General features: G+C 38.5%; 2 long non-coding RNA genes across 2 annotated transcripts in view; one reads left to right on the top strand and one right to left on the bottom strand.

Annotated features, from left to right (window-relative positions):
• LOC137857770 (uncharacterized) overlaps window positions 1–16,591 on the bottom strand; it is a 166,399-nt gene extending 149,808 nt beyond the window's left edge. Inside the window, exon 1 of the long non-coding RNA XR_011097269.1 lies at window positions 16,395–16,591. This is a non-coding gene — a long non-coding RNA (uncharacterized lncRNA). The remainder of the gene's footprint in view (window positions 1–16,394) is intronic.
• Window positions 1–19,969, top strand: part of LOC137857771 (uncharacterized) — a 374,251-nt gene that overhangs the window by 351,433 nt on the left and 2,849 nt on the right. Inside the window, exon 2 of the long non-coding RNA XR_011097270.1 lies at window positions 16,110–16,164. This is a non-coding gene — a long non-coding RNA (uncharacterized lncRNA). The remainder of the gene's footprint in view (window positions 1–16,109; window positions 16,165–19,969) is intronic.

Here is a 19,969-nt window from a genome sequence, read left to right as displayed (position 1 = left end):
CCTTATTTAATGATTTGGCAGTCATGCTAAACAATTGAACCTTTTAGGGAATAGTGTTAGCTGAATGTCAATACATACGTATGATTGCCTTTCAGCTGCAGAAAAATGGTAATTAGGATTTCCATTGAGCTTTCTGACAGAGGGGAAGCTGAATTAAAGCCTATTTATAAATATTTTAATATCATAAAACAGCCTTAGAGCAATCAATTTGAGCAGCACTGTAAATATGCCCTTCATTATGTAAAGGTTGGCTGTTTAATAACAATATGCAAATATCTTTGCAAGAGTACTTGCTTTTGTCTCTTCCCTTTGTCTTTCAGGCACAATGTCTCTCCCACTGGGGACAGTGTGCAGAGAAACCTACTATTGCTTTTATTGTTTATTTGTATGTATAGGACTTATTTATGTTCTTCAGCTGAATCAAAAACTTATGCCCCTGGCAGCTTTTTTCATTAAAACTTCTATTAAAACTTGACTTAGTATCACAAGAGTGTTCATTATTTACGAGTCAATGTTTAGTGGCAGAACCAGAAATTCAAACACTTTTGAGCCAGTATAAATTGTCATATCTCCACTGTCTGCAGCTGAGGGTGCGTCCCATAAATCCTGTTTCCAACTCGCTCATCTATTCGGTCTGTTTCTAGGTAGAAAAGATCACCTGGCAAGCAAGCTCACTTGCTGCAGACATAAGTTAATGACTTATTTTCGATTGGACTCAGATTTTCTGTGAAAATACCTAGCTTGTGCATGTTTTACCTTTTTAGTTCAGGAATTCCTCTGATGTTAAAACGGCACAGAGTCAATAAAAACAGAATCAGAATTAGGATGAGTTTTAACCCACACATGTAGCCGAGGTCACTAGTAAGCTAACAAGACACGAGATGTGACACTGCAATGACAAGCAAAGGAGACTGAACCCAACAAGCTAATATTCCTGTTCATCCACACAACCGAAACAGGATTAAAGCCTACACTCTGCAACTGAAATCAAGAATATTATTACAATTTTATTGCCATTAATTTATTCAGTATCATCCTTTTGCATAGAATTGCCTTTCTGCTCTACTTAAAAAAAAAAAAAACAAACAAAAAACAACAATATTATGTCTTCTGTCTCTTTTGTCTCTCTTTTTAGCAAGGTAATTTCATCCTTCCTTCATCATTAAAATGTGGTAGTATCTTAGACTTTCAAAAAATTAAATTCCTATTTTAGCCATTATCAATGCAGCCCCTTTAGCTCATCTTTCTGAATTTATACACCACTGACACCAATTTATTATTTTTCATCTTATTCTGAAACTTGTTGGATTGGCTGAAGTTATATACAACAACTCATAGATCAATAAGTAATTTGTTTAGAATGCCAGGGATCATTTGTGATCTAATTTTTATGTGTGGGTCAAAGTAAAAGACAAAAAAAAAAAAAACAAAAAAAAAAACACAAAGCATACAAGTATGCTTCCAAAAATAAGCACAGACAATTCAGTTTGCAAAAGTTTTTGAGCAAGAATCTCCTCAAGGAATCAGAGAGCAGAAATGGAAATGACAGTCTAAAGCGAAAGCCATATAGAAACATTCCTATTATCTCAGGCAGATTTTCCCAACTGCCCAGCACTGAAGAAAATTACAGCAACAAAATAATGGTTTAAAAGTATTTGGACCTGTTGAAATATGAGAAACCACAGGGTATCACATCAACATTACCCAGCCTAGCTTATCCGCAAAACAGCTCCATACCTGGATTTTTAGCTACAGATCACACAGTACCATGCCATTCTGGGTTACAGCAAAAAAATCCTAGGTGGTCCAAACCCTTGGTGGCAGACACACAGCCATTTCCTAAGGCAAAGTGTGATTTTTGCTTCTTGCCTTGAGAGACATTGCAAACTCAGTATTTGGTAGAGTCAAGTCTTCCATCTTAAATGCAATCTTTTTATCTATCAAGATGCAGAGTATGTTCTCTTCTCAGTTACTCCTCTTTCATCCACACAGGCAACCCTGTTGTAAATGAGGAAATCTCACCTGCTTTATTAAGAACTTGAAGGTCTCTTAAACTTTGTTAATGGGTTTTAGCTGTGTCCTGGTTTCAGCTGTGATAGAGTTAGTTTTCTTCCTAGTGACTAGTATGTTGCTGTGTTTTGGATTTAGGAAAAAAATAACGTTGATAGCAAACCAATGTTTCAGTTGCTGCAGAGCAGTGCTTACATATGATGGGACAAGACTAGATAGAGCTAGTCTGAGGTGGAATCACTGATCAGTGAATCATATAGATGCCAGGTCATTGGCACTGTTCCATAATCCACTCCTGTTGTACCATACAACTTGCAAATTTCAATGTATTTAATACTCTCAGCTAGCCGTTTTGCAAATGCCAGTTTCATGTTGATCAGGTAAGTATACACAACATGCAGAAAAACAGTCTTTGCTTTTGTCCACACGAATAGCCCTTTGAAGGACTTTTTTGAAGGATACGAGGATTTGGAAAAATCTTTAGAACTGTTGGCACGCTGTAAACTATTACAGGGAATTACTTTTTATTTTAGTTCTCACAAGATGAGGCAATATACAACAGAGAAAAAATGCTAGTCATGTGTGACTTTCTTTCCATGGCCATCCTTTACCAAAGAAAAAGAAGAGCTCTGAGCACTGCTGTCAATGAACGGTATATATTAATTTGGTGCTTCTATGTAGCTCTATCATTTGTCATGGAAACAGCTCCATAAAAGGCTGGTTTCTGACTCCTGACCAGTAGATTTGTCCAAAAAGTGGCCAGCTGGGAAGACAGAATGCATCTTTCACTAAAATTCTGTAATAAAAAAAACTGTGTCAAAGACTCTAACAAGGGTCAAAAGGCAAGATGTTTCACAAGATTACAATGTGAGATGGTAACATTAGATCATTCCTTCTTAATTAGAAGCTGGAATACTCATAGTATTTGATAAGACCAGGAAGAATAAGAATATAAATATCTACAAGTAATATTAATATATATATATTAATAATATTATATAAAGAACACTGCAGATATTTTACAAATCAGGATCCCTGCATGGTAATTGCCTTCATGTAGTAATAAAGACACCAGGAACCATAAAATATACCAAACAAGCAGGATAAGCAAATATATTGGACAGAGGATTTGAGGAGGTATGGTTAAAAACAACCAGGATGCATGCAATTCTTGGCTATTCATCTGGAGCAGTGGCAACACTTTGTTTGTACATGCATTTCTGAAGCCCTTTAGCACAGTAACCTGCAATTTCCTAAACTGCAGCTTAAGACGCCAACCCAAATTTTCCCATGAGAAGTATTTCACAGTGTAGGGAAGGTAATGGACAAAATGACCAGAGATCTGTTTTCCATTTCTGACCCTTAGAAAATAAATGGTTTCCCTATTCATTCAGAAGGAATTTCAATTCCAAAAAGAGAGTTTAAAAGAAAGTGGCAGTGTTGATTGGTGGCTGACTCAGAAAGCAGAAAAGTGGCAGATGAAACAAAGTGATCCAGACAAAGGAAAAAGCCCTTAATCTGACTTGTCTGCAAACACAAAAGTTTCCTGAAGCTAAATAAATAAATAAATAAATTACATGACCGATCTATCTTCTCTTTCTTTCTGGAGACAAACAGCAAGAAAGCAGCACAACCACAGAAACAGCAGACAAGCTTGGTCTTCTTTGAAAAAGATCCCACCTGACAATATCATGCTGTATTTTCCTGGGTGCTAGATTTATATCAGAGAGCTTAATTATTGTCTGTATGAGCTTGAGAGACCCAGAAGGAGTGCCCTCCAAGATGTGCATGACCTATAAATACTGGTTTGTGTTTGTGCCAAAGGAAAAGAGAGAGGAGGAGTGAGTTTATTTATTTATTTTTCAGCAGAAGATGTAATGGCTTATGACAAGGTCTATTGTCCCCTGGAAGGAAAAGGAAGAAAGGAAATGTCTGTGCTGTAACAAAAGCTAAATCACTCCAACTGTCAGCCTCCATCAAGGCACACCAAGCATGGATGGTGATTGCTAAGCCATTTGTCCATCAGTTTTTGAAAGGTGCTAGGAGATATAAATAAGGAAATGGGGATGAATATGACTCTGTAAACATTATTATGGTTGTTTTCACTAGACATAATCCACACATTCTGATCATTTTTGTGTCATTTAGGAGAGCAACGCTAGGAGCAGAATCTAGTGCCAGCCTTGCCCCAGGGTGCAGAGAAACATAAACTAGCATTTCTGTTTATGTTAATACAATTTGAAAAGAGTGTCCTTTGGTTCCTGGAGGCTTATCTACCAAAGGACAACAGAGGTCACTTTCCTGAATAAATGTGTAGATTACATTTATACATTGCCTATCAACTGTAAATTAGGTAACCTACACTAATTTCAATTCAAATGTTGGTCACCTTTTTGTATATCAGAAGTTCTCAAAGCAATTCAGTCTGTTTCCATATAGTACTGAAGCAGCTCATCTGCTTCTGGAAGAAGGTGGAAGACAGCTAGAGGGTACTATCACTTGGGCTGATGTTTTAGCAGTGGGTTCTCAGAAAGCACCTCCAGTAGAGAAATGCAGACTAGAATATCTGGAATGTCCATGCTTGCAGATTGGATGTTAGTCAGCCTGAGGATCTGTATGGCTATATGGCATAGAAAGATGTTTCAAGTTCTAAAACGTGCTCTGCATTACTATTCTCTCCATATTTCTAGTTCCAGAGACTCATATCCAGAGTTTAGAACAAATATGTTTTCAGGTGGTCTTACATCCCTGTAGCTCCACTGAGCCACCATGATTACAGCTGTGTGACTCTGATGGGTAAGTCTGACACATATAGAATCAATGGAGACGGCATTTTTGACAAAAATCCTGATTATGGTATTTTCTACCAATTCTACCAGCATGAATCTCAGCTTTACTGCATAGAAGATGTATAGAAAAAAGAGACTAACATAAACTTCCCTTTCTAGAAATTGGGGTATTGAACAGCCACCGGCTTTAACAAGAACCCAAGGTGCAACTGTTAGTTTGCTGAGGTGGGCTCTTAATGATGAGGCAACTGGCAGACCTCTACATTTGTCTTCTTCTGCCAAATTTAACAAACAGCGATTATAAGCATGATACGAAATGGCAGGCATATGGTTAAACTTTATAAACTACAGTACACAATTAGTCTCAGAAACAGCTGGGAGTGTCCCCCAAAACAGCAAGTGGTGTGGTGTCTGGTGGCTGTAAGGCCCTCAGCTGCAGTTATGCCATATCTTGCCATTATTGGTATTCTCAGTCTTTACTGACGGTGATCCACTTCAACCGGCACTTTCGCCGCTAGGGATTTTGAACCTACTGCTTCCAAATTTTGCCATGTGTATAATAGCCATCCAAAGTGGCAATCTCATTTGATTATACCGTAGATTCTTGTGACAACAGAGCTATTTGTGACTATTACCCACCACTGAGAGGCACAACAGCATCTCTCTGAGGTGACAGCAGCTTTCAAGTTCTCATTTCATAGTGATTTGTTTCCTTTTTGTTAACCTTCACAGTCTCTTTATACTTCTGTAAGTTCCCAGAGACTCTGGAATGCATTTCCACTAGTACAGGGGTTCTTGTTTTCAGTTCTCTGTTTAATAAAATGTCAGCAAGTCACATATAATACTTTCAAGTACAGAATCAGCACTGTTTCAACCATCTTCACATTTTGCAAACTTTTTAATTCTAATATTTTGTTGTTATTCTTGTCTTCCACACAGCATGTTTTCATTGTTCACTTGTGCTCACTTCCATTCTTAGATGACTTCCCTCCTAGGAATGTGGTATTTGGAAATTACTCCTTATAGTTTAAGATTAGCTCACATATGTCTTTAGTTTTGACGAAATGTCTGGAGAATGCCTACATTAATCTTTTAAAATACTTAGTTACCCCAAGTTAACTGGCTAGATTTAACATGAAATAATAAATTTTGGTGAAGATCAGTCTCAGAGTTTATGAAAGTCTTGTGAAAAAATCATGTGGGAAATTTAGGGGATTAGGATTCATGAGAGCCATTCTCAGCCTATGCTTTAGCTGCAAATTTTTCTTCCACACATCCGCAAGGTGCTGAGAACTTGTCTCCTGATTGCTGTGACAGCTCAGCATCTTGTAAATAGCATTTGACACTTCTGAGGCTCAGGATCAAATGTTCCTCCCTGTATCTTTAGAACTGGTTAAATTCACTGTGGAGAGGAGTCTTCACCTTCCCCCAGAGTATGACCCAGGTGGCTGACAGAGGAGCACATTGGAATCTGCACAGGTCTGTAAAATTTTGAGTAATCTTATGCTGTAAGGAAAGTGAGAGGATGAAGGATATTGCTGAGATACTGAAGCATTTCAATGGAACAAGTCTACTAAGAATCTCTGGGTATTGCTGTTATTCCCATCAATAATAAGAGTAAGCAAACATTGATTATGTAGAACAAGCTGTATGTAAAGTAAAAAAAGTATCATACACCAGAGACTAAAACCTGACAAGTTCTGTTACTATAAGATAGCAGAAAAAACCATTAAGATTGAGAGCTGATGGAAAGTTTGATTTATAGAATCACATTGTTCACATTTTACTCTGTATCCAAACAAATAAGTAGATCTTCAGCGTATAAAAAGCTCATACAGACACATGAATTTCCTTACCAGACTCTTTAAGGTAAGTGCGTAGATAGCTGTACTTAGAGAAGGACTTTACACACACAAACAAACAAACAAACATAAAACAAAACAAAACAAAAACAAATAGATATGTACATTAATTCTACAGATGGCTGGACAGAATGAAAGGTTAAAAAATATTGCAGATACATTTGGACATCTTAAAACAACAAATAGTTCAATACGATTTATTTAGTCAGGGTAGACTAAAATTCACTAATATAATAACAGAACCATTTGTCTTAGCAAGTATCTTGTTATTGGTGATCAATAATGCAGCTGAGATGACTGATGGCTTTGTTTTCTTGTGGTGCCTCAGCCAGTCTAAATTATTTATTTGACATGCTGCCTCTTGGCAAATGGAAGGGAACAGTGATAAGAAATTTGCATTCCTCTGATATATACCTCAGAATGAAAATACAACATTTCTCAAGCTTTTGGTGAATGACATATGGCTGTAGTTTGAGGGACAATTTTGCTGACCAGACATGTTTTTGTCTCCTTGCATGAATAATGTAGCCATCAGAATGAAAAACAAGACGGAGTAACTTGTGTTTGTTGCACATGGCAATAGCATAATGCAGAGAACATGATGGCATTTTCAGAAATACCCAGAATCGATGTGTCTCAAGGATTTGCCCCAGTTTACCAGAAGCCTTAAGCTGTTGTAGCCAGTTTTATTTAGTCTTGAGGCAGGGAAAAGGGAAGAGGGTGAAAATAATAAAAAATCACAAGGATTTAACAGCAGGACAGAAGAAGTCTCCCAAGCTCAATAGACTGCCTGTGACTCTGGCCAGCTGTGCACACTGAGGTGAAGAATGAATAGAACAATACTTCCCCTTCTGTATCCTGTCATTTCTCTGTCAGCTGTTCTCCAAGCTGAGGAGTTCTGTTATTAAATATATGCAAGCCTTTCAATAACTCCACTCATCCTTGCTCTTTGTACTGTTTTGGCTGTGTTACAGCTTATTCAAAACTTGGTGATCAAAACTGCGTTCAAGGTGTGGGTGTACATGGATTTGCACACTGGTGTAGCATATTCATTTTTTTCTCTATGATTTCTTAATACATTATTCATAACATTCTATTCACTTTTATATTTAATTCTATTTCATAACATTTTTAACTCTTGATGGGCATGAAGTTGATATTTTCACAGGTTTATACACAATAACTCCAGCATCTCATTCTTAAGCATTATGAAAAATAATGATTTAGAGACAGTCATGGTGCATTGGTTTCTCTTATAAATTACTTTGCATTTTTTTGACATTGAATTTAATTTGCTGTTTTATAACCCACTAGCTTAGGATCACGTGGCCCTTCTACAAAACTTTGCTGCCTGCTTTCCTTTTGAATAATTTTCTACTGTCTGCAGACCTTTCCCCCTCCCTCTTTAACTTCTTTACAACACCATTTAGATCATTTACCAGTCCCACACAGATGTCAGTACAGATTCCTGTGTGGGACAGGACAGACACGCCAACCTTGTGTAAAGGCAAAATGAAAATACAGTGGCAAAGACAACAATTAACCACGACACGGCTAGGGAAACATTCCTGTTTGGGACTACTGGATCATGGCTTTACCTCTCCTTGTCTTAGCACTGTGGACATTTCCAGGTTCTGCTCCCTAAATATCCTGCCAAGATGAGTGGAAACTTCACCTCCACTATGTGCTTGTGTGCAGAATTCTCATGGAGGCTCTGCAAAGCATGCCATCTCCTCTGCTCACGGAGCAGCTCCAGCAAGCCCTCCTAGCCCACAGGGGCAGGCTGCTGGCAGCTGACTCACACAGCTTCCGCATACCCCTCCCAGCACAGAGCTGCACTTGTAACTGGCTCACATCTGCTCCAAACAGTTCTGGAAATGAGCTTCCATAACACCAAACATATCAGTTAGTTAACCTGGTAACAGCATTTTAAGAAGTTCTGTTTCTGTGATGTATAAGCATTAGAAATGAAGCCAAATCTTTATAAGAACACAAGTGTTAATACAGATGCAGTTAACAATCAATTCCAAGAAAGGTGTTTTCCTAATCAAAGGCCAATGTGTATACAATTCACATGTCAGAAGCTGGTCACTGTAATTCAACAGAGTTGCTGGAATTACAGGGCAGCCTCTGGAAAATGTAGGCAGAAACCTCATAAATCACCCATTTCAAGCTCAGGTAAATCTGTAATTCCCATTCTTGGTGCCATTATGGTACTTCACCTGGTGCTTTGCTGTTGTTTTTTTCTTTGAGGAGGGAGTGCCAGTCCTAGCCCAGTGCTCTTGTAATAACTAGGTAGGTGAATGTGCTCCTGGCACCAAGGTGGTGCCTGGCAGCCTCAGCAGCTTCAGCACCCACCTGCAGCACCCAGCGTTGCAACCAGGCTCGGTATCCGCCCAGCTCTGCCAGCACACCTATGGCTCAGGGCTGGGCGGTGCCAGAGGGGTTTTGCTCTTTTGTAGTTCACCCCTGGAGACTGCCACGTTGCCTTTCCAAGGCAGCTTTTTCCTTATTGGAAACCAAAGGCAGGGGGTGCGCTCCTGGCTGGCTCCTGGCTACTTTTGTGGCACATGACTTCCATTATCTTGAGATAATGGTCTTGAGATCTGCGTGTAGCTAGATTAATCCTAGAGCACTGGAAATACTGTATCATGTCTTGCTGTGAATCCTGTACAGCATCTAACAGTACTTTGAAATTTTTGTTTATTGCTCCCATTCAGATAAAATTAATGCACTTTGAAGAGGTTAAAGCAGAATGGATGATTAGCAATGATGCTGAAAACAATTAGTTCTCATTTGCTTAACATCATTTCCTAATGCGTAGCTGTAAAACTTTTCACAGGACCTTTAAAATACAATCAATTTTCCTTGGCTATTTCCTAATAATTCAAACCGAGTGCAGAACCTGACACGCAATCAAGCTAATACAGGTCGATATCCATTTTCTTTCAGTTAAATAGGAATTTTAACACAGTGACACAAGCTGTAGAATCACAAATAGTTGCTGCATATCTATCTGTTTGCTGAACACGCATACAGAGAGAGGACATGACTCAGCTACCTTTAGTCATACTGACTGAGACTCGCCAGTGTATCTCATTAAGTAAAACAAAGAATATCACCAGTCATTAGGACAAAACTAGTCTGCGAATCTCTGAGTCTCGGACAAATGCATAGTTTGCATTTCTGTTTCATTCACCTAAATAAGACTAAGGCACTTTACAAATTTGGTGTCGGACTGATCTTGCTTGGGAAAATGAATATGAGAGGATACGCCTTGGTAGGCAGAAGAGTTAAAGCTGGAACAAAACAAGCCCTACATACACAAAGTAATTAATACCCACTTCTCTGCAAAAAGACCTTCCACTCTGTTTGCAGCAGCACGCGGTAATGGAAGGTGATGGCTGGAATCTGCAGAGCAACTCTCCACCCAGCTGAAATTGCCGAAAAAGCTTAGGAAATGAGGAGGGAAGGCAGTGCCAGAAACTTGCCTACAGACCATATCTAAATATTTGTGAGACGAACTGTGAGATATCCTGGACTTAATTTTAGATGTCATCTGAAAAATGCCACATTCCCCCCAGATGACATAACAAATTATTCGTGCATAAACTTAATTACCCACATGACATTTATCACAAACTTCTATCTGCATTGGCTGGTTATGATAGTCTGAAGTCTGAGCTTTTAATGTGGCTCTGATGCAGTCATTAAAACAAATTAGGGACAGATAAAATTAATAATTGCTCCATCTTTTTATAACTAAGATAGCTTTTGCTTTGATAACCATTTTCAAGGCTGATTGACTGAGATTTTGCTGATGCATCACTCTACAACAGTATAATTTTCTACCTGAAAATAACTGACTTAGCTTTGCTGGATCATGGTTTACAGGACACGGCTAAAATGATTAAGTTAAATTTGTTGCTAGCTATGAATATATCATAGCATATATCATATAACACACTTTGCTTGTGTTTGGAAAGAACGTGTGTGCTGGTGGATAAAAAGGAGGAAAACATCCTTATCAGAATAAAACTATTAGGATGAATGACGAATTACATATGAAATTCACATAAAGTTGCATGGACATCCAGGATGCAATTTATTTTCTTACACTTACATGATATCTTTTCTTCCTCTTTCACTGAAAAGAAATACAGGACTATCACCACAATAATATGGTTCTCTTTCACCTAATGATTCTTTCAAGTGGTCAAGGAGCATGTTTTCCTCTATGTCCTTATTTGATTATTTTTTTTGTGTCCCGTTGCCAGTCTTATTTTTATGATGTTTGAGATAAGAATTAACAAAGGTGGAAAGGAAAGAGATGTAGTAATAAAACAGCACTTTCCCAATTTTAGTGCTATCAGAAAGAAACAAAAACAAAAACAAAAACAAAAACAAAAAAATCCTCTTTCTTTTACAGAGGAAAATACAAGATGCAGAAGGGGGTGCAAAGACCAACTGTTTATTAACAGAAGATTTTTTCATGAAACTGCACAGATTTCTGTGGCTTGGTGACCTGTAGCTAGCTACAAGATCCTGTGCGTGCATGCGCATGCAGGCCACACAAACTGGTCTTAGTAAAAAAGTGCCAACATCACAAAATCACGCTATGCATTTGCCTTCATGGCAGTCTCAGTAGAATAGCTAAGGACTTCAGAATTGGTAGTAATTATTTCAGGAGAGAAGCTACAGAAAAAATGTATATAAAAAATAATTACTTGTAATCACACAGGCAACTTTAGTCTCTAGGGATACCAAGCCAACACCTGTGCAAATCCCGAGACTACTTAACCCACAGTTATCTAGAAGACAGTGACATCTAACCCCTGAACTGTGAACTGTAGGATAATTTAACACTTGTGAATAATAAACTCCATATTTACTCATCACCTACAATCATTCTATCCTTCCAGCAAGGCACAATACCTTTCTTCATCTAGTAGGAATGAAGGCAAGGTCTTGATTTACACATCTGCTGCTACCTTAATGATTTTAATGTACCCTAACCAGAAAATAGCTACCTGCCATGCACAGGACAATGTTAGACTCAGACCAGAGCTGTTCTGAGAGAACAGACTAAGCCTGCAGGGATTCCAGTTTATGTTAGAGTTTTCTTATTTTCTTCATTAGAAATGTTTACATATTTGTGAAATTACAGTGCCTGTGAGAAAAATGTACATTCCTCCCAAGTGGAGTTCAGTGTGTGTTTAAATGCATTTATTTAAACATACATTTACCAACCACTGTCTTTCTCATACCAGCACAACTATGCTGGCAATATAAAACATGAGTGTTTGTACAATGGTGTTCATTCCTGTGATGTGTGGGCTGGAGAGAGAGATGGGCACAGATGAACGAAAGCTCCTGACCTTCCCAGTGTATAAGAAACTGACCACATTTTTCTCTCTTCCTGGTGATGTACGACAATACCCCTACTGTGTTCAGAGAAACTATTTTGAAGCATGATGGATTCATAGCTTGTGCTTAAGAACTACTTCTACAGCAGAAGATTCTAAGCAGGATTCTATGTTTTTTGTATATCCCCTTAAATAAAGCTTATTTCCTATTTGAAAACAAACTTTAAAAGGTCTTGCTTAGAGAAATTTTTCTTCCTTTTTTCTTCTTCTCTATTTTTCTTTCATCATTGTTCTCATCCCAAACCCCTTTTCACCAGTCTCCCTCTCAAATCAGAGCTTTTGTGTTAGGCTTAATACAATTTGCACACAGACAGAGACTGACTGTCGTCCGTGGTTTGGATCCTCTGAAGGATAACATCTACTGAAAGAACTGAGTGAATTTTACCCATGGAAATATTGAGGGGGGGTGGGAGGAGGGAAGTATAAAGAAGTTTAATTAAATTTGCATCCCTAAAGGTGATTTGTTAACACTGTTGAGAATTGGAGTCTTAATGTGACTATGAAGGCTACGTCGGTTGATTTGGTGTGTCATATTGAATTATGGCAGCTTGAATCCATGTCAAATATTGTGTCTCCAAAGGGAGGATGTGGAAAGTTAAAAATAACTTCTGTAGGTACCATCAATATCTGTAAAGTTCCTACCTCCGTGTTTCTTAAATGTTCCAAAGATTTTCAGCTGAGAAGGAACAATTTAGAGCTGAAAAATTCAGGGTTTCTGAAACCCTAGAAAGTTTTTGCAAATTGTTGGGAGAAAGAAAATGGAGAAATCCCCACCTCTTTTTTAAAGATTAAAAAAAAAACAACAACACACACAAAACCACAAACAAACAAAAACCCAACACAACATTAAAATGGTGTTTTTGCTTCATTTTACATTGCTTATTGGAGCAAAGATCAGTGCATCAGCTCCAGTGACTGACACAAATCTCTATGGCACAGCTTCTTGCATAGAATTTGTATTGACATTCAATATCCTGAAAATTATAGATGGAAGGTGAGGATAGGCACAACTAATGGTTTAATCCCAGTTGAAGAACAAATTTAAAAAAAAACAAAAACAAAACACAACCACAAGTACACAGAATTCAGTCTGCAGGAGAGGGCAACATATTATTCCTGCCATAAAGATGTGCATGTGATGGACTGCTAAGTAGCTGGTACCTGTCCTGTTGATCCTAACTGACAATGTTGTGTCTGAACTCCTGCTTCACACCACCTGAGAACAGCCTGGTTACTGTGTTACTGCCACAGTCAGAAATACTAATTATCAATCTGCTTGAATACCATATCTGCTGGCAACACAGAAAAAGTTAATTAATATTTCTAGTTTTGCAGCTGAATTGTGCATGGACAGCCTGGTAACCCAGTGTTTTGCAGATCAGTACACAGTTTGGATTGAGCTGTGGGTATGCTAAAGTACAAGTTTTCTAGCTGCATCAGGAGAAAAAGCAATCGTCCTGTCCAATATCATCAATAATTGTGCTCTCTCACTCTCAAATCTCAAATACAGAGGGTAGGGAATTAACTCTCCTTAACAGGCAAGTGAAGCCTGTAAAAATATCTTTAAATGTATTTGATAGGACACACTGCTAGACATGTAAGTTTCATTGGAGTTTATTGTGGTATGAAAGATTAACTCAAGAAGATTCAGTGTTAAGGGTGCTGAAAAGTTGCTCACACATCATCTTAATTTTCTTCCTTAGTTCAAGCAGTTGTTTATTGGTAGCTGCCTTGCAACATCTACTATGATTTATTCTGTTCCAAAAGCATAGCGAGAGGTACAGACTACCATCCTTGTGCTCTGGTTCAGCAGCTTAAATTTGCTGGATCTGCAGTAAACTTCAGTAGAGAAAGCATTAACATTCCTCATACTATTGTATATAATCTAATGTAAGAGATAATGACTTTGTTATTTGCCTAAATACATGATTCTTTTTGAATACTAACAGCAGGAATAACATTCAGTGCCCTGTGTTTGAGGTTAAAGACAGATTCTTTATTACCTCTTCTAAAACTGATGCATGATTTTCACTATATTTCTTTCTTTTTGTGGAGTCATGACTAAAAATAAGTGTAAGCAGTGGATTAGCCTTCTTTGCACTGCTTATGGCATCAGACCTTTCTCCTCTTAATCTTTGTCTCTCCACTGTAGTTTTTTGTTATGCATATTTTGCACAAATGTGTATTTTGCATAAAATGTATACTTGCAGATCCTATTAATTTACTTTACTCTTTTGTATTATTTCAGAGTTCACTATGTCATGTCTTTTGCCTTGGCTTAAAGGATGACAAAATCATCACTTTCTATACTTTAAATCATTTTATAAAGTTGCAGATAGGATTAACACACCTAGGTTTGGAATAGGGATCAAGATATTCTGGTTTCAGCTATATATGTTTGTTATGTATATATATGCTTCTGCTTATGCAGAAATGTAGTTCAGATACTGAATTGTCATTATCTGCCCTTAGTCTCTATGCCCACACCTATCTTACCACATATTGTCATCTCCTTCACTTTAAAGGGGAAGCATTCTGGATACAGTTTCTTCCAGCTCCTGGAAGGCCATCCAGTGCTTGCTTTAGATGCCATTACTCCCATCCAGCGGTGTTTAACAAGGGCTCTCAGGAGTCAGAGCATCTTTTTCCCTTTTCACATGCTTTCCTTATAAAGCAGGGAACATTCATCCTGCATCTTTCAAATCGATATCAAGGTAGCAGGGTGATCTGCATACTAATCAACTTGTAAATTTATACCCTGTCTGACTCTGCCAACAGGATTAAAAATCATTCGTGAAACAACAGCTCCCTGTAATCACATCCAGCCAGATTTCAATAATAACTCAGGCATATAAAAGCCTCTTGGTTTCATATGTATTAAAAAAAGTTTCTTCTCATTTTCTACCTCTTCCTTGGACAGTAACTTCCCTTTGTATTGAAAGCCTTCTGCTTTGCATGTGCTTTATCATCCATCCTCCAAAAACCCCTTCTACTTTCTGACTGCAAATATTTTTCCTATTAACCAGAAGAAAAGGTGATTGTTTATACCCCAGTCTGGTAGCAGATGGGATCTGAAAGAACCCTGAGTTATCACCACTTCACTGCAGATCCCAGTAACTGCCTTCATTAAAAGTCATTGCTCCCAAATTGTTGCTAAATTCTGATGTACAGTGAGCTTGGTAGTTCTTTTCCTGCTCTCAATGAACAGTTGCCAACTTCAGAAAAGCCATCAGGATCCTATGCCACATCTTATGAAGATTCAATTTTTAGTAAGCAAAGCAGTTGCTTACTTCTTCAGTGGGCCACTTTGAATTTTGCTTCAGATTATGATGCATCTGTATAATTAAATGTTGTGTTCACTATCTATTATTACACTGTATTTTATTCTGCCTGACAGATCTATTTTGATATAGTGCCATTTTCAGCTCTTGTGTAAAGAGCTAGTGCAGTTCAAATGGGCTTTCCTTGTAAGCCAAAACAATACCTAAATGTAAAAAAGCATATTTCATCTTACAGTTCCTTTTTATCCAGGAAAGCTGAGGCAGGACACAGGAGATGTGAACAATTTTATCTCTCAGTGACCATGAAGTGCGTGACAGATACCAGTCAGAGTTGTAGGTCACCCAGTGGGGAGCATCTCTGTTTGCATGGGGCTATTCCTATGACGCCAGTTTCACAAAGAGTACTTATGGACTGCAGGTATAATGCATGGTTGCATGGGTTTGGGGGGCAAAGCAAGGTTTTTGTCAGGTGTACTTAATAAGCACTGAAGACTGAATTCAGTCTGAACAACCTGAAACTGATTAGTATCATTTTACTCTTCTTAGTCTTTTAAATGTTTCTTTGCTCCAAACATAGATCTGAAACTAAGCTCAAACTACCCCCCGAATGGTATTATATAAAGAACTACAGCACTTCTGTAGTATTTTTGTCAGGGCACATTTTTAGGCAATCAAAAACATCCTGTTAATGAAGCCATAATGTCTTATTTTGATTTTGTGACTACTGTTATTCTTTCAAAGGTACTTCTTGTGCATGGAACATGCTTAAAAGGAGGACCGAAAAGCCCCTTCAAAGGTATTGAATGCATTTATTTGCACCAAAGCAACCACAATTGTCCTTGCAGTGCATGTTCTTTACTTGCCTCTCCGTGTAAAGTACCAGACTGCCTCTCATGACCAAGAAGTATTTGCTTAATATATATATATATATATATTTATGGAAAAGAGTTGTCACTACAGGTATATTAAAGGCAAACTGAAACTGTCCATGCTGATAGAGCTACCACTTGAACTAAGAACACTTACCTATCTTGTAATGTAGGACAAACCACAAGCAGGAACCTTCTGTTTCTACACTGATATTGTTTAGAGATACTGAAGAAGAGAGTACAGAAGTGCTTTATGGATGTACATGGTCACAGCACTGGCCTTTACTTGAGATCAACTTTCAGTGGTAGGGCTGGAGGCAGATGTGTTGGGACGATGAAGATAACAAGCTGTGAAATGTTGCAAGCTCCTCCCTGAAAGCAACACAGAAACTTTGTCTATACCAATAAATCCCAGCATGCTTGGAAAACTCCAAGGGCATTGAAACTCCATTGCTAGAATGGCACCTGGCGTTTGGCCCATGCCAAGTAGAACTTTCCCAAATTATTCCTGGGCTTTGCTTATTCTCAATAAACAGTTTGCATGCTGCACCCTGTTTTGGAATCTAACAGAATAAACCAGCATAGGCATGGGACGTTCTTTGCCAGCTGGCATCAGTATCTGGGAATGTTCCTGCACACATTACATTTATATTATGGATGTAGCTTCAGTGTCTGATGCACTGGGTGTGTTAATGAGGGGACTGCAGCCCTCTTGGTCCCTTGGTAGTTCTGCACCTGTTTGAAACAAGCACTGTTTGTCACAAAACTGAGACTGTAGAGAAAATAGGGCATGAAAATTAAATTATTTCTAAAGTATATGCTTGCAGTGCTTAATAAACTAAGTTTTTGGAATATCTGCTTTGGTGCTCATTTTCTGGCCAGAGAGATGTAAACATAAAATCCAGCCTCTTCAGGAACACATGTCACAAGACATTAAGGAGGCTATTGGACAAATGCCAAGAAATATCTATAGGACTTTGACAGATATGCCAAATAGCAAACATCACACTCGCTAGTCATATTCCCTTGAGTCATCATGTAACTGGGCTGTGAAATTGTGTGCTAGTGCTAAAGACTGTGCCCACTTCCTTGGCTACAGTCACACAGGGAAAGGAGGGAAATGTAGCTTTTACTTTCTCCTGATGCTGGACTGCTGCTAAGCTCTAAAATACCATCTATTGACATGGTGCCCCAAGCCTGACTGCCACGGGGGCTAGATCTTGACATTGAAAGCTCTCTCTCAATTCAGTGTGATACAAAAATGATGGTTGCTAACTCCAGTACGCTCCTCCCCTCTGGATGTGGTGATAGTGGCTCAAGTCCATGTCTGGACTGTGCATAGCACAGGAAGAAGTATTCATCTGTTACATGCACAGCTCTTCAATTCTTCCTCTGAGGAAAAGGCATGGAGCATGCCGGAGGTGAGATTTGGCCTGCAGGCCACTGGCTTCATTGTGCCTCTTTAGAACATCCTGAGGGCTACTGCAACTGCACTCCCAAAGGACCAGTTCACTCATGTTGTTTAGCGCTAAATCCCACCAGCACTGTGGCACAAAGACTGTGAAGCCCTGCCGCTTCAGTTTTATCAGACTACTGATAACAGATCATATTCCTGGATATGACAATCAGGCACTAATTCAGTCATACTGTAAGTTCATCTCCTCCTCTCTTACAAGAGAACCTCAGTGATATGAGTCAGAATGAATAGAAAATGTGGTAGTCTGTACATTACTAAGAAAGCAAGTAAATAAAGACAAGGAATTGGAATATAATAAGGAATTGGAATATAATGTCTATTTAATTTGAGTGCTACAGTTACTTATGATGATACCCGTAGTGTACATGAATGAATTGAAAAATGCTTTGTAAGTATGATTAAGATGTGGTAATATGAGACCACACTACAAGAACCACTGGGAGAGATGCACTTAGATCTGAAGTGAGTCCGTGATATATTTACAGGAGAATAGAAAGCACAGATGCCTTTGAATTGAGCATTAGAATCTACGTGGCTCTATTAATTCCAAAGAGAAAAAAAATGGATAAAATACAGTGATTAGGATGCTTTTAGTTAAATGGCATACAAGACCACAATTTAGATGAGATATTAAAATTAAGAGACATTGATTTAAATGGATGCTTCATCACTTTGAGCTAGTTTTGTGTAAGCCACCATAGCTTTCATATAAAATGTCAAGGGCTAATACAATCTCTGGTGTAAAAGTTATCCTAATGTAGTTTAAGAAACTGGGATAAATTTAGACTTCTGAATAAAACAGCAAGTGGTATTATTCATACAGAGCAATTATTAAGGTACCTTTTCTTATGAAATGTTGGACTAATTTATATGAAGACTGTGCATGTCTCTGTTCTTTCTTTCTTTTTTTCTTGTGCAGCTAAAGCCATACAGATTGTTGAAAAGATGTTTTCAGGAGAGGAAAACAATGTCCTAGACAAGGAAATCCCTTAAACGTCACCTGGTCAGGTGTACTTTGGCTAGGTGCATAGCCTTGAAAAATGTTTTTTTTTAGCCTCTATTTCCTTTTTTCTGATAGCACTGGCAATCTGAGATCAGATGTTGTATCATGCCTGTGTTACAGAGGGGTGGAGGAATCTGTGAACTGTTTCTCTGACAGAGCAGGGGGACAGAGCAGACGGGGCAGCATAGGAAAGTGGCTAAGGAGGGCCGAGGAATGCCAAAGCTGAAGTATCAGGTTAAGATCCCCCAGATGTCTGAAAGACAGTACACCCATCAATCTTTCTGACAGTTTTAAATCTATGCCTTTAAGTGCTGTGCGTATTTAGGCAACGCAAATTTGCCTGCTGCTGCATGAGTGAATCCTCTTTAGACTGCTGTCTAAAGAACCCTGAGAGCAAACTCCAGTGGGTACGAAGCTCCTTGGCACATCTAGAAGGCCTCACTGGTAGTTTGTAGGGTGTAAATTGGCGCAGCCTGGCCAGATCACACAGGCAGGACAGCCTTCTTCAGTACCACAGCAGTATCCACAATAACACCCTGGATACAGGCTGTGCTATCCTAAGTGCAAAGTGACTCTCATTTAAGAGAGGAACTTAAGTGAGTGGAAAAATAGTACATGAATTATGTTTGTCTCTGATGCTGTGTTACACAGTGGCAAATGGCAAGTCATTTAATTTTATAATACCTCATCTTCCCCACACGTGACTTTGCTAAATTTTCCTTTGCAAAGCACTGCAAATGTTTGAATAGACAGGACTACATAGTGGTCCTTTCCCCCCCATAATGGTACATTCATGTCTGTGATAATCTGATTAGTAAATTTGTTGGGCTTTTCTCTGTACAAAGAATGAATCACAGGTAAGTTTATGTTATTGTTAAGTTATACCCAGTAAAGCACGATTATATATGTGTTCTGTCATCATGCTATTATAGAATGGAATGTGACATGAAATATTGAGCATGTTTGGATACAAGGAATAGATATTTTCACACACCTCCCTGAGGGCAGTTATGTTTCTGTAATGGCAATATAGGGTCTGGGGAGAACAAGAATCTAGGAAACGTCAAAACACTAGGGCTTACAAAAGCTGGAATGGAAAACGCAAAATTATTCCAGTTTACATCTTATGCTTAGTCCACAGCATGACTGTAGTGTCTCAGTTAAGATTGTAGCATCCCCATGATTTCACCACAACCAGTGAAGAAAAATCAAGTCCTATATAGGGTGATATGTAAAGTGATTGAAGCTACTT

The sequence above is a fragment of the Anas acuta genome, chromosome 5, assembly GCF_963932015.1.
Source record: "Anas acuta chromosome 5, bAnaAcu1.1, whole genome shotgun sequence".
NCBI lineage: Eukaryota > Metazoa > Chordata > Aves > Anseriformes > Anatidae > Anas > Anas acuta.
Note: the sequence above shows the minus strand (reverse complement) of the source record. Positions and strands in the feature narration are given on the sequence as shown.